Raw genomic sequence first — 14276 nt, 5'->3', positions numbered from 1 at the left:
TTAGTCCATACGGGTACACTGCACATGCAGATATCGATGATGTTGCATTGGAAGTGTATGCATGTGGTGTATGTATGTGCTTCGTGACTGAAATGCATCTTGCAGCAGTTCCTGACTGGGTTTTTTGTGGGGGGGCGAGGGGGAAGGGTTGTTGGTGTTGGGGTTTTTTTTTTGTTGTTTGGTTGATTTTTTTTCCCCCTCTCAGTACCATGTGATGCTAAGTTCCTATGACTTTCCACCCAGATCTAGACTAATAAAGGGAGGAGGGTAAGGTCTAAACTTTTGCTGATAGATTTTCATTATTTTATTTCATTTTTACATATGGTTTGTTAGAAACAGCAGTGAGGCCTGGATGTAGGAGGGATATTTTAGAGCTTAGTTAAGTGCAAATGCAGAACAGCGGGTCTGGATCTGATGTTGTTAGCTTAGGTCAATGTTCAAATAGTAAGCCTGGCAATGAAGCAGCTCTTTAAAACTTGTATTGGCTATTGACTTTTTATCTTGCTTTCCCAAATTCTAGTATATATAGGTAGTGACTTTCACTCTAGCTTCATGGGAATGATAGAAAAGGTGGGAAAAAAGTGGTTAGGTTCTGGTGAGTACATCTCCAAGGCTGAGGGAAGTTTGAGTTTAATAAAATAGAAAAACCTGTCGAAGAAACAAGTTATTGCTTGTCTGGTGATAGATAAAGGAGAGAGGCTTCCCTATTTTATTTTTTTGAGGGAGGGATAGCAGAGGCTATAATGTGTTGGGCAGTCCTCAGAATTACTAGGAGGGAATGATTTATAATTATACAGATTAAGCCACATAAACTAAGTCTGTCATTGTAAAATATACAGTGTAAATACGTTTAAAATGCAGTGGATTCAACAAACTGCAGGCAAAATTTTGCATACAGAAGAAATTACGTTGCTCCTGTGGTATATCCTAGTTTGATCTGGTAAGCAGAGCAGTGGAGCCTGCTTCTGGCTCAGTTTTCCCTCAGTTGTTCATATTTATGTGCACCCCGAGTGAGGTCAGAACTAGACTCAGCATATGGAAGCCAAGAAAGCTTCCTTTGCCAGGATAAAAGTGAAATGTTGGTAGATAGGATGTTTCAAAGAGAGGAAAGAAAAGATGGTTGCTAGACATAGTTGCAGTATTCTGAGTGTCAGATCTAGGGGTTGGGACAGCCAGGTAGCCAGGGTTTCTTCTCTGAGGCAGAATCACCTTTGCCTTTCCAAAAGTCCTAGCAGATGTACGTTGCCTCCTTGAAAGGGAAGTCAGAACAGGACAGAGTCTTGAGTTTTTCATTGGGAAATTGTTTTCTTTTAGTGGATTCATCTGGAGACAGAATCAGGATCTACAAGCTGTTCCAGTGGCACAAAACCAACACTAATTGTTCAGCCCAAAGGTGCTGAACACCCTTTTAAAAGGGCATCTGAGTCAAAGAGAAATCCAAGAACAAACACAAGGAATTCGGTTTTATGGTGATTTGGCATTTTAAATTATTTCCTTTCTGAAAGCTTTACTCAGGTGTGTTCAGCAGATTCTAGCTCATGGGAAGTGCCTAGAGCCACATCTGGGCAAAAGCTCATGTAATTGGAGCATTTGACAGGGATGCAACAGCTAGACACATGTTTGATTCCAAGGCTGGTAAGTTCTAGATATTTATCTGCTGGAGCCTTTTGTGCACAGCCCTTTTGGGATCATGGACATCTGTGATCTTGTTCAGTGTGTTAAGTGTCTGTGGTATGAGTATCAAGGTGCATTTGATGGGAGCTGTCTTTCAGTGCTATAATACACTAATAGAATTAGTGCTAGGTGAATATGCGAAGCGAAGCTGATGTACAGCAGAGCCCTTTAAGCAAATTTGGTTTGGTAGCTGTAGGTTAAAATAATACTAATGAAGCTCAGCAAGAACTGTCTCTTCTAAGTAATGTTTCTACATGTAAACAACCTCCTACATCTTTCCCATGCCTTCTCTTTTGGGCCACCTTGATCTGAAAGCCTCTTTTCAGAGGAAGAGGAGTAACAGGAGGATATTAGGGCAATGTACAAGTATTTCGTTGTTGTGGGATTGTTGGATTTTGAATGACAGGAGACTGGAGCGATGGGGTGTGGGCTGGGGGTTCCTTTTGCTGTATAGAGCTGCTGAAGCATCCATGGCTTTAGGGCTTCAACACCTTCTCCAGGGCCTATAACAAGGCAGGAGCTAAAAGACATGGGAAGCAGATTCTTGTTTTTTAAGCACACGAGGTTTGTCAAACCCTCTCTGCTGTTTTTTATTTCCAGTGTTCTCTGTATGTAGAGCTCTCTCCTTTCTCTGATTGCTCTAAAAGTCAAACAGGGTCTTTCTGTTGCTTCCTAGTTTAGCCTGGTAGTGCTTTTACAGGTTTAGAGAGGAAGGATTTCTCTTTCTGAAGTCCCTATGACTTTCCACAGCCCTTCACAGTAGCATCTGAGCTCCTCCTGTTTCTGTCTCAGAGGATGGAGGAAAGAAGGATGGACCTAATCTATTGGTGCTGCAACCAGGGAATTTAGGAAGGAGAAAATTTTGACAGACACTTATTGGTGAGGAAAAGAAGCATATGCTTCCACCTATTCAAGCCAATGCAGAATGAATACCCTGAAGCAACTGCAGTTCTCATCTGTTTCAGGTGGATGGAGATATGCTCTTTGGAATCAGACTTGCTCAGGTGTTAATAACCACCTGCTTGTAGAGACTCCACCAAAGTTATAGTCACTGTCCTGCTGAAAATCACTGGATTTCCTTCACCTAAGCAATAAAAGCCAGTCTGAGATTGGGTCTTTTTTAGAGCACCTACTCCTCAGTTCTGTCCTGAAGGCCTTTAATGAATTTCATGGAGGAAGGTTGAAGAAGATGTTTGCTGCACTCCCAAGTGGTCAGTAAAGTGGGAGTGAGTGTCTGGCTTGATGTATAGCAGATCACTCCTGGTAATCCAGAGAGAAATGGGTGTGCTACAGTTGGGTTGCTCAATATCCATGCTCTCAACATTCTGTTTAGCCAAATCCCTTCTTTCATGTACCTGCTTCACTACCAGTGATAATGTTGCCCTTGAAGTCTTTTAAAGTCTCTGGAATTAGCTACAGAAATCTGGCCCTTCTCAAGCCTTTTCATCTCCAAGTGAAGATGAAAATGAGACATGGAAGGGATTGTTCAGGGCTCTCAGCATCAAAATGGAAAGCATGCTGGAACCAAAAGTTCAGATCCCAGCAGGACTAATTTCTTCTCTTCATTCTTCTGCCATAAATGCAGGAATGCTATTTCCCTTTTTGGGAATGTATCTGCTATTAATGGAATTAAAGCAGTATAAATGTATGCGAGAGAAGACTTAGATACTGTAGTTAGCTATTTCAAGCAGTTTATGCTCGTGTTTGTTTTTAGAAGAGATTTTAAAAGCTAGAGTGAAATGCTGGTGGTGTTAGTGAGGATGCTGCTTTATTTCAGTAGTGGACAAAGGGTATTCTGTAGGCATGCCTCCTAAAATGCTTTGAGTGGAGAGAAAATACTCACTTCTTCCAGAGTAGATGATTGTGGACATACTTTGCTGTCGTTCCTATGCTATTATCTGTGCAGAGGAAGAAGAAAGGCAGCATGGGTGATTTGAATAGAAGAGGTTTGAGGCTCCAAAAGGCCATTCAGAGTTAGCTCTGGTACGTAAGCCATTTTGCAAATGTTTCTTGTGTGTGGCCCCAGGTTAGGGTCTGTAGGCTTTTCATTTTATATACACAGTACACCCTGTGCTGACATGGGCAGTAAGATGAATAGCTATTTATTTCATCTTACCAAAGCTAATCCATCATGGTGCATGTAGCAATTGCATTTTTGCACTCCAAAAAGCTTTTATTTCTAGAGATAAAATAAAAAATAAATAGATGTAAGGGGCTCTCTTCCTTAGTCTTTTTTTCCTCCTTGCCTGCTATGTAATGAACATATTTGTTTATTTTGTTAAATGTCCATAATTTAAAAATTGCTTTATTTAGCCCATCACAAACATCAAGTGACTGATAGCAACATTGTTCTGTCATGCCAGGAAATAAAATCAAGATTTCCTTTTGATCCCTTAATTAATTAAAAGCAAAGCTTTTCGTTTCATTGGATCAGCAAGGACATCACTTCAGGATGGAAAGGACTGGACCTTCACTAGTTCCTATTTATACCTTTCTGTTGGAATTGATGCTTTTTCTTTTTTGATTGTTCAGCAAAATAGATGAAATGATGATTAAGACTTCATCATCTGAGGTTCTCTCTGTAATGATTAATACCTCAATGAGTCTACCCGCCTTGTATCACCTCTATTTTCTTTGCAACATTCTGATTATATTTCCAGAAATTTTTGTTTTGTTCATATTAAACATAAAGGATTTATCCAGACAAGATCTGATCTTTGGTCCATCAACTTTGGCTTATGTGCTTCTTGTAATTCCAGAGATGGCACAGTAACCTGCCTGCCTACTGTATATGCTACTGATCAAACCATACTGTAGACTTCCTTACATCATTGGCTAGTTGGGTGGTGGGTTTGGGGGTTTGTTTTGTTTTAATAAATTCTGAAGCCTGACACTTTAGTTCCACTTGATATTCCAAGAAAAGAAAACTCTATAGGACTATAGGACAGTCTGGAAAAAAGAATGCTATCTTCTTTCTTTAATATTGCATGGTACCTTTCCTGATAAATGATTATGAAGCAACTGCAAAAAGAGAATTAGGCTAAGGCACTGGGGTCAAAACCCCTTCTCTTTTGAAGAGCACTGCTATGTTTTTAAGGACTACTGAAGTCTTAGATTTTATTGTACATCTGAAGGACATCTCCTTCTCCTACTGCATGATTCCTCTTTCCAAAGGAAAATAGCATCTATTTTCTGTCACTCATTTTGAACTTTCCTCGGAGGCACTCTTGCCCAAATACTCTGTAGAACGAGACAGCTTAAACTGAAAATGTAGCAGCAGCACAGTCTGAGGTAGGCTCACAGTGGGTCAAGACTGTGGAGCAAAGAAAGAGAAGAAAAGGCATTTCAGCTCACTTGAAATACAAGAAGGGGGGAGAAAAACTAAAAAAATACCACCACACACCAGAAATGACGTGCTTTCCTGCTTCCCAAAGAACTTGCCCATAATGTAAGATTGTTTGGGTTGTTTGTAGCTTTGCTGCCTTCCTTCCTTTCCAGTTAATTATTCATGCACTTGGAACCAGCAGACATGTTTTGTTTTCCTTTAGGTGTAATTAGAGCAATCAAAAGGTTTGTAATACTGTAATACAAATGCACTTTTATTCTTCCTTACCACTGTCTTTTATTTTTTCTTTGTTTCTCTCCGCTGCCCCTTTTCTTTCTGCCTATGTCCGTCTGCTGGCCAGCGTCCGCCTACCAACCTTTCTGTCCGTTGAGTTTTTTTTCCTCTCCATTTACTCTGAGTATGTCTAATTTTTGTGCAGTTGCAAATTTAAGCACTCAGCTGAAGACAAACTTCTGGACTGCAGGTTTCTGGAATTCTTGCAGGGAAAATTGGCCTTGCCATAATAGCTACCACGGTGCTAATTCTGAAATGAACAAAATGAAATTACACCCCTGAGGGCAATTATTGTATATAGTGTATTTGAGCAGAAGGATAGCAGAGGGAGAGGTGACAACACAGGTGAATTTTTAATGTAGCTTATCTTTGCATTTTGTGGTAGACGATGAGAAAAAATTGCCTTCATGTTCAGCCAGCCAAAAATTATGTGTTAGGGATTTTGGGTAAGTTTTCTTTCCTTTCTTCCACTCTGTGGTTTCCGGATCAAGACAGGAATTAAATTCTTAGTTGATAAACTGCCATCATTTGCCTTGGGTTTTGCAACAATCAGATTTTTTTTTTAAATCACTGTATGTTGGCATATATAGGCCTGTAAGTATATTTTAATACAAATGTATTTACACATACATACATGTATGCATTTTTACAAATGTATTTCTGGGTAAACTGAAGCTCTCTTTGTACAATTGTTTTCTTGCATCTGTCAGAGCTATTCAGAGATTCTGCACAATTTATTGGATATATCACAGTACCTTTTTTGGTGGCTGTTTGAGATGACCTGTGCACTGGAGTGTAACGAGTGAATCATCAAGGAACAAGATTCTCGGTAACCAACAGTGACAAAAAGGGGTGTCCAGAAATACTAAATGGCTTAAAATAACTTTGGCTAACCAGTGTTGTATCTTCTGAAGCCAGCTGCTGATGGGCTTCTCTTTGGCTTTGATACTGCTATTATTATTGTGTGATACTATTAGTAAACTTGGAAAGAAATAGTATTTGTCAATGCACAGTCTGTACTCATAGGTCTCTTAGCTGGTCAAGACAGTTGTTTGATGGCTGGGGAGCACACAGCTGGAGGTGACATTCTGCAGTTTTGTTGTCTGGGTGGATATATCCCGAGCTTGTCCTCCCACATGTTTGACTGACTCCTCCAAGGTGTTAGTGTAGCCTCTGATCTTTGAGAGTATGTGAATCGTGAGAGGGCAGTAACTTGGCAATGGCTCTTTGAGTGGAAAAGTTTCACGGACAGGAAGAAAACCAAAAAACGCAGTTAACTTCTTGACAGGAGGATTTCAGGGTAACAGCCTTCCACATTGCTTCTCCCCTCTCCCAGTTCATAAAACTGCTCAGCGCTAAACTCAACCCTGAGCAGCAATAGCAGCACTCTCTGCACTCTTTGGCTGCAGCCTGAGTAATCCTAGCAGTGGGGAAAAGTCTAAGTTGTAGGCAGTGTGCGCACCAGCTCCCTGTTCCAGATTCATAGATAGAAAAATCAAGGAGGTGCCAAGTGTGGGAGTTCTGAATGGGCCAGGCAGAACTATTGAAAGGAGTAATGCTGAGGGACCAGCTTCAAGGGATTTTTTTCGAAGTAACAGAATTGGCCAGTTCCCAAGTATAAAATCCTTCTTCCCTCAAAGATGACATCTAAAAATAGTTTTGCTCTGTTTCTGGCTGTTTTTCTCGATATCTGTATACTGTACTTCATGCTGAACACTAGAGATGCTGCTACTCTTCTCCATCTATGCGGACACCTTTATATCATCCTGGAGGGGAGAGGCATGATTTTTCATGTATGAGGAATGACAGGGCTTGTCATGTCCAGAAAGCGGCAGCGGGCAAGGGGCTGCTGGTGAACATCAGCTCATTTCTTTTTCCTGACAGGCTACCAGTGCTGCCAGGAGCAAGCAAAGGTAAATGGAAATGACAGTAATACCACTTTCTGGCTGCATAAGAAGACCATGCAGTCAGAAATCCTCTCTGTGCAGCGTTGGCCTGGGTCAGTTCTTAGATGAGAGAGCTTCAAAGAATACTGCGCATGCTTTGTGGAGAGACATTGGCTTCTTGGTAGGGGTTGCAATTCTGCCTATGTCTTATATCACTGTCTTGGGGTGTAGGGTAGGCACTGAAGTGAAGGTGAGTCACCTCAGATTTGAGAGGAAGAGTGCCTGCCCTTTTGAAGACAGCACTGCGCCAGAGTGCTTTAAACACGGTGCTCATGCAGGTAATGTTAAGTTCCTATTTTGCTTTTCCTTTGAATGATGCTATATGTTGTTCTTGGCAGTTTATTAGGTCAGAGGCATTAGTGTCATTATCCTGGCTAAGCTGCAAGGTCTCCTTACGTTTCTTTCTTTACGTTCTTTTTCTAGCTGCTTTGCAGATTCTTTCCTTCCTATCCTACCTCTATTGTCACATCCTTTTCTGGTAACTAGCCCCAGCAATTCTTCTAAGATAAATGAGGACTGTGGGTTGTTTTTGTTCTTGATCCTGTCCTTAGTCTCTGAACATGGTAAATTTAGGCTTTGAAGTTAGCCAGGCTTTCCTGGAACTATATAGCTGCTTTTCTTCCAGTTTGATTCAGGAACTGCTCAGCCATCCAAAGCCTCCTCTAGAGAAAACAGCTTTGTTAAAAACAGTAGCAACAGCAAAACAAACTGCCAGAAAACCACTTAATTTCCATGTGTCCTGTAACCTGCTCCATGCTTCACTGTACCGTCCTGGCGACTCTTATGGAGGTGTACCAGGCGTTCATTAGGGGGCCCTGAAAGACAAGGGAAGGGAAGCCAGTGCTCTGTCCTTCTAGTGAGTATTTATCCTATTCCATTTCTGATGAGAGAAATTTATTGTGCTTGTCTCAATAGAAGTATCCTTGAGTTGACATAATAATATCAGTCAACAGCCACAATCTCAGCAAGATGGTTTGGCTGATGTATGGCTTTGCTATTTGAATTTGCCCTGTTCCTCCAAAAGCCTGTGATGTTTAGCTGTGACATCAACTGTCTCAGGACACTGCTGTAACTCGGGATTTGCCTTCTGCTCAGCTAAGAACACACAGTCCTTGCCCTGTCTTGGTGTAGGCTTTACTGAGCCAGAGAGAGCACCTCATATGCATCATTCAGTGTAGAGTGGATTAAATGTGAAATTTCTGATTTCACTGCATATATAGTAAGTCTTCCTTTGACATGCGGCTGACTTTTGATTAATAAATGTTGATTTTCCCAGGTAATCTGATAGGAGGGGCTTGATCCCTTCTGTTGTAGAAAATTCCAACTTGGGCCCTGTTGTGATTTAGGAAATGGTTGACTGCCAGTGTTGGGGAAGGTGGCTGCTCTACGTACCCTTGGAGAAACGCTTTTCTGTTCTTTAGCGTTATCTATGCTGTGAAACACTAATCCCTCCCCCTCCCAAAACACATCTAATGCTTTTCTCTTGTATATGCCCTTTGCTTCTGGTTTGAATCAGACATGCTCCTCTGTGAATCACAGGGCCTCCACTGCTAAAGCTTATGGAGCTTTTCCATAGTTCACTTTTGGAGCAGGATAAAATGAATTCTACTCTTGCTGCTAATAGAGTTCTGGATAACCCAGATGGTACAGTGAAGAGAGAGTAGGAGGAAAAACCCGCATCAGATGATGTCAACTGTTGTCATTCTACCTTTACATCTTCGAAGCTGAACATTATTTTTTTGCTGGGGGGAGGAGGTCTGATTTTTTGTATTTGGTAAACCACTAGCTCCCCAAATAACAGACCAAGTGATGAATGTTTAACTAGCTTTGTCCTGTATAAAATAGACCACTGCTTAGGTGGGCTAATGCTAAGTAGCCTATAAATTGGTAATTTGGTTTCAGGTTCCATAATGCCCTTGACAGTAACAAAAAACATGAATTTACACACACTGTGGATTCCTTTATGTAATATTAATCTTTGGATTGGATTGTAAAGGGGCTAGGTCTCTTATCCCTTTTCTTTTTCCCCAATAAAAAAATAAAAAGGGATACTGAATGAAATAAAAAATTTAGGAGTACTTTCAGTATCGCAGTAACAACAAACTGCACCTTTCAAAATCAGCAGTCCCCATCTTCACCACTGAATGTGTGAAACATCTTCACCAATCTTATACGGCCAAGAAATTAAACACGTACCAACCCCTCCTGAAAACTTTTCAAAGTGATATGCATAGCGACTGAACTGTTTAAATGTCATGCTGCATTTCCCTTCCCTGGAGTTTTGCTGCTGTTATTTGTTAAGTTGCTGCTGGGAATAAAGGGGCAGTGCTTTTGCTCTGTCCTTAAGGTTTACCTGTGTGCAAGGTGCAGCAGGTGATCGAGTGCCCCTTTGCGCTCATTCAGTTGAGAAACCGCGACTGCAGTTTTGACTAGTGGTAAATCTCTAAGGACCTGCTGGCATCCTCCAGCATGGAGGTGAGAATGGTGGAGGCTCAGATTTTGCTGCCGTGCAACTTGCCCAGAACTGGGACAAGATGATCAGATTTGGAGGGTGAAGGAAGAGTAGGATCCTGCTCAGTAATTTCATGTCAAAACCTCCAGGCAATCTTTCTTCTCTCCAGGTGCCGTACTATTTTTGGGTCTGGCTTCGTAATGTCCACTGAACAAGCTCTGACTGTATTTCATGCTATATTACTGTTTACTGTAGCTAATCTTAATTTCTATTATTATATAATATAGCAATGAGGCAGCCCAGTCAGTGCAGATCAAAGGGATTAGTGCAGCTGTCATGTGGATAAGCTCACTTTGTGCCTTACAACACCACCCCAGGCATCATTGAATCGTGCAGACTCAATGCTGTCTTGCTCTCATCACAGTAGATACAGCCGAGGATATGTAAATGTGTGGGGGTATGTATGGATCCTGTAGGTATTTACACATGCTTAGGCAGGGCTGCCTTGCAGCACAGTTTATTATCTGGGTTTGACAGCACCCTTTGAATGCAGGCATCAGTTTCCCACTTGTACACTCCCTAAGGCTGTCAGCAGTCGTTGGACTGACTGGCGGGGTGTCAGCTAAGCTTTCCTCTCCTGGAGGAACATTGCGGTAGCAAAGCTGACAAGGGCTGTGACATCTTTGAGGGGGGGCACTGCATGAGGTCTGTATGGTATGCGTCGGCCCCCATTTGATGGGTTTTTCACAGCAGGGATTTTTTTATTGTTTCTATTCTTGTCAGTATCTGTCGAGGTACCCAGCTTAGCTTTGTTTTCTCTTTTCAGTTCTTTTCTGTTCTTTTCCCTCCCTTTTTTTTCCCCTCTCTTTTCCCTTCTTAACTCTGAGTCCCCCATTGCAATGCACTGGGCTGTGATCTTTGCTGATCTCTGGAGCGACAGAGAGCTGGAGCAATGCGGTAGGTGGCGCTCTTTGCTCCCTTTCAGCTCAGACCAAGGACACAGCTCCATGCTGAAGGCTACAGGTGCCAGGGTTTGGTGTTGCAGGTTTTTTTTTTTTTTAAATCAAGCATGAAAGCAAGATTTTGGTCTCCAGGGGTGGTTAAAGTTCCCAGAGATATCTTGGCAGGAGCCAGCTCTTGGCCTGCCAGATTTCAGATTGTATAATGACATTTTACGTTCCTGAATTTCTCTTGTTTAATTTGATTATGGAATTATTTTCTTCAAGTCTTCTGTGCAATTCAGTATGCCATTTAAAAACTCCTATTTCATCTCAGGGATAGCATTTCAGTGATAGGAGAGGGCTTTTGGAGGTGGTTTGTTGTTGGTTTTATGGGGGTTTGGGGTTTTTTTTGTTTTTTAAGTTTTTTGGTATCAAAGAATCACAGCAAATATCTGTCCCCCCCCCCCTTTTTTTAAGCACTGGTTAAACTAAGAGGAGATGGTATGTGGATACAGATCTTTGCCTGACAGGCACTTACTCATGTGAGCGGTTGAGTGCTGTCTGTGCAGCTTTCACAATAGTAAGCAAAGGGGTTCTGCTCGCACTTCTCGGGGGATCTCCAGTGCTGCTGGGACAAACCTTTCCTTGAATTTCACTCCTTTCCCACATTCTTTGCCAGGGGCCAGTTACTGTGATTCTTATTTGGATGTGAGGAATAATTGTCTGGGTTATTCTGTGGTGTTTGTGTAATTGTCTCATTTCAGAGAAACACTAGGCACTTGATTTCCCTTAGAAGGAGGCAGAGCATCTTAGCAATGCTTCTAAGTGTCCTGGACAGCTTGTATTTGCTAAGACTCTCTTGAGTAAAGTGGGAAGCTCAGGAAGATAGGAATTGTAGGGAGAATGTAGTCACATGCTCCAGTAGGGCATAATGACAGGAAAATTTTTCTGTACTTGCAAACAGTTTTTCCACAGGACACTCTTCTTACCTGCTCTGAGGATTCAGGACTTGGGAAAAAAGCAGAGAGGACACAGGGCAGCCTTGGCAGCAGCCTGCCCTAGCTGTGAAAGCTAGGCTTGGAGAGCTGTGGACTGCGTTTGTGGTGATGGATGTTGTGCACTTCAGTTTGTGAACTGTACTGAATAGCCCCCCTCGCCCCGTTTTGCCATCGCTGCTGGTCTAGTTTGTCATGTTTATGAATGTGACAGTCAAATGCATCAGAGACACAACTTGCCTGCTGATCTGTGAGACTGCCTGCTTTGCTTCAGTGGGAACTCAACTGATAGCAGCAGAGACTGCATTGCTTTCTAGGAGGGCCTGATCAGTGGTGTTAAGTTCGGAAAATTCTATGGGACATGACAGCCTCGGTACTTGGTTGTGTGTTCCTCAAGCTTATTTAACCCTTGAGAAGCAGGGTATTTTGCTAGTCTGATGTATACTCCAAGAGTTGTTGGAAACGATTTTCCACTTTCAGTTATTTTTAATATGTTTATTAAGAACAATGAGTTTCACTGTGATGAAAAGTGGATAAAGAGTGAAAGGCCCAGAGAAATCTTTAAACACACAGAATAGTAGTTTTTGAAGACAGTTGGAGGCCCTAGTCTTTGCCATTGGCACCATGCAAACATATAGAATTATGTTTGAACTAATGGTTTGAACTAATGATGGATGGTTTCTATTGGTGTAGTTATTTCAGTCAATATCACCTCCAAATGAGCATAGTTAAATAAAAACCATGAGCTGACTTGGTCTGTATGAGATAGGAATGGAGAAGGTAATTTGAAGGAAGATGTCATGTCAGGTTCTTCTGGCCTCCAGGCTGATGCAGAATTTTTTTTTTATTTCTTTTGAATTGTAACAAGTAGGTGGTTCAGGGAGCTCTCTACACCTGGCAAGACATTGTACCTTTCCTCTCAGGACTGCTTTTCTGTGATTTTTGAGCTTCTTGTACGGGAGACTTTCCTAGCTGCTGCAGTTGATTTTTCTGGAGTTCATGTTTATGTCAATAATATATTGCTCTTTGCTATCTGAGTGAGGACAGGGCTGGTACCTGCATTGCACTGACTTCTGGAGCAGTGCTGTGGCCTTCTGGAAGGTAACTCCTTGGAGCAGCAATTGCAAACTGTGCTTTCCTCATTTTCAGTTTTAGACTGAAAAATCCCTAATCACAAGACAAGGTGACATTCTGAGGTCTCCTGCAATATAGTTAACTTTTCCCTTGCTTCTGTCTCTGATTGTTGCCCTTTTCACAGCAGCACTGGATCTTTCTCTGTGCCCAAGCATTCATGGAGGGCAACAAATCTCTTTAGTGCTAGATTCCTATAATAAGAGGCAGCTCTGCACATCTCATTTTCAGCTCTGAATCTCATTTACTGGGCTTGGTGGCGTATGTTTCAGTCCTTTAATTAAGTCCTCCCTTTGTCTCTCTATCTGCCAGAGCACGCGTTCCCATTTTTCTTGCTGCAGCACTTAAGCATAATTTGGTGTCAAACACATGCTCTCTGATTGAGGTCCAACCAGATTTACTTGCAAATGTGTCTGGGTCAATAGCATTTGTTTCAATTAGATTTACAAAGGGCCATTTTGGCGCTCTGGCATTTTAGTGAAAGGGGAGATTGTGGGGAGAGTAGGAATGGGGAGGGCCTTGGACCTGCCAGGCACTTAACTAATTTATGACAAAAAAAATAGGGGGAGGGGGAAGAGGAGGGGGGAATGTGGGAATTGGGTATCATTGGCCTGTGGCCAAACAGAGCTGTAGCAGTTTCTGCTAAGGAGTAATCAATAATCAGGTCTTAGTCTGCTGGATGCTCTGAGATGTAGTGCTTTGAGATGTAAAAATTAGTAGAGCCAGGCATCTTCCAGTGCAGATGGGATTGTGGCCACAGTTGGCTAAGTGAGTGAAAAGCATTTGTAGCAGGGCTGAGTCAAAGCCACAGCAAGCTGGAAAAAATTTGCTATTACCTAGTTATTATTTATTTATCCATACTTTCCCCTGAAAATTAGGGGCTAAGTTTTTACATTCAAGGAACTTGAATTTATGCACTTAGATAAGGAGCTTGATTCACCTGCCTTGTTATCCCTGCTGTTACCATGAGGAACCCAGCTTCCCACTGATGCTAAAGGGATTTGTGTGCTCAATGCCTCTCGTAACTGATGTGCTGAGAGTACTTAACTTGAACTGGACTGAACGCTGCTCTCAGAAAATGGACTGGGGATATCCAGGTTGCGTGAGTCCAACCTCTGGCACCCTGGATACATTGATGCTTTACAAACCAATAATTGCCTTTACAGAAAAATAAGACTAAAGGATTACACTGGCCTCAGAGGGCTCGAATGGCTTTTTCCAAAGTTTCAAAGAATCTACTAAAGAGTCAGACATAATACTCTAGTTTTTTCCTGGGCCTGCGCTTTCTCTGCAAGATTATTTTTCCCAACCTATGTGGTCTTTTAATGGTGTGAGTGCTGGGCTGGTCAGTATAAAGCTGTGTTTTGTACTTATCCCCTGACTGATATGCTGAAGGAAAATTTCAGTAGAGTTAACCATTAATAACAGCTTGCTGGGTTTGTTAACTCTTTGGTTTGTATACATGCCTGCTGTTTGAGAATCATACAGTTTACAATTAAATTAGCAGCAAACTGTCGC

General features: G+C 41.9%; 1 protein-coding gene across 5 annotated transcripts in view; it reads left to right on the top strand.

Annotated features, from left to right (window-relative positions):
• NRXN3 (neurexin 3) overlaps nt 1–14276 on the top strand; it is a 1034003-nt gene that overhangs the window by 515266 nt on the left and 504461 nt on the right. The window lies entirely within an intron of this gene.

Source organism: Dromaius novaehollandiae, chromosome 5 (genome assembly GCF_036370855.1).
Source record: "Dromaius novaehollandiae isolate bDroNov1 chromosome 5, bDroNov1.hap1, whole genome shotgun sequence".
NCBI lineage: Eukaryota > Metazoa > Chordata > Aves > Casuariiformes > Dromaiidae > Dromaius > Dromaius novaehollandiae.
Note: the sequence above shows the minus strand (reverse complement) of the source record. Positions and strands in the feature narration are given on the sequence as shown.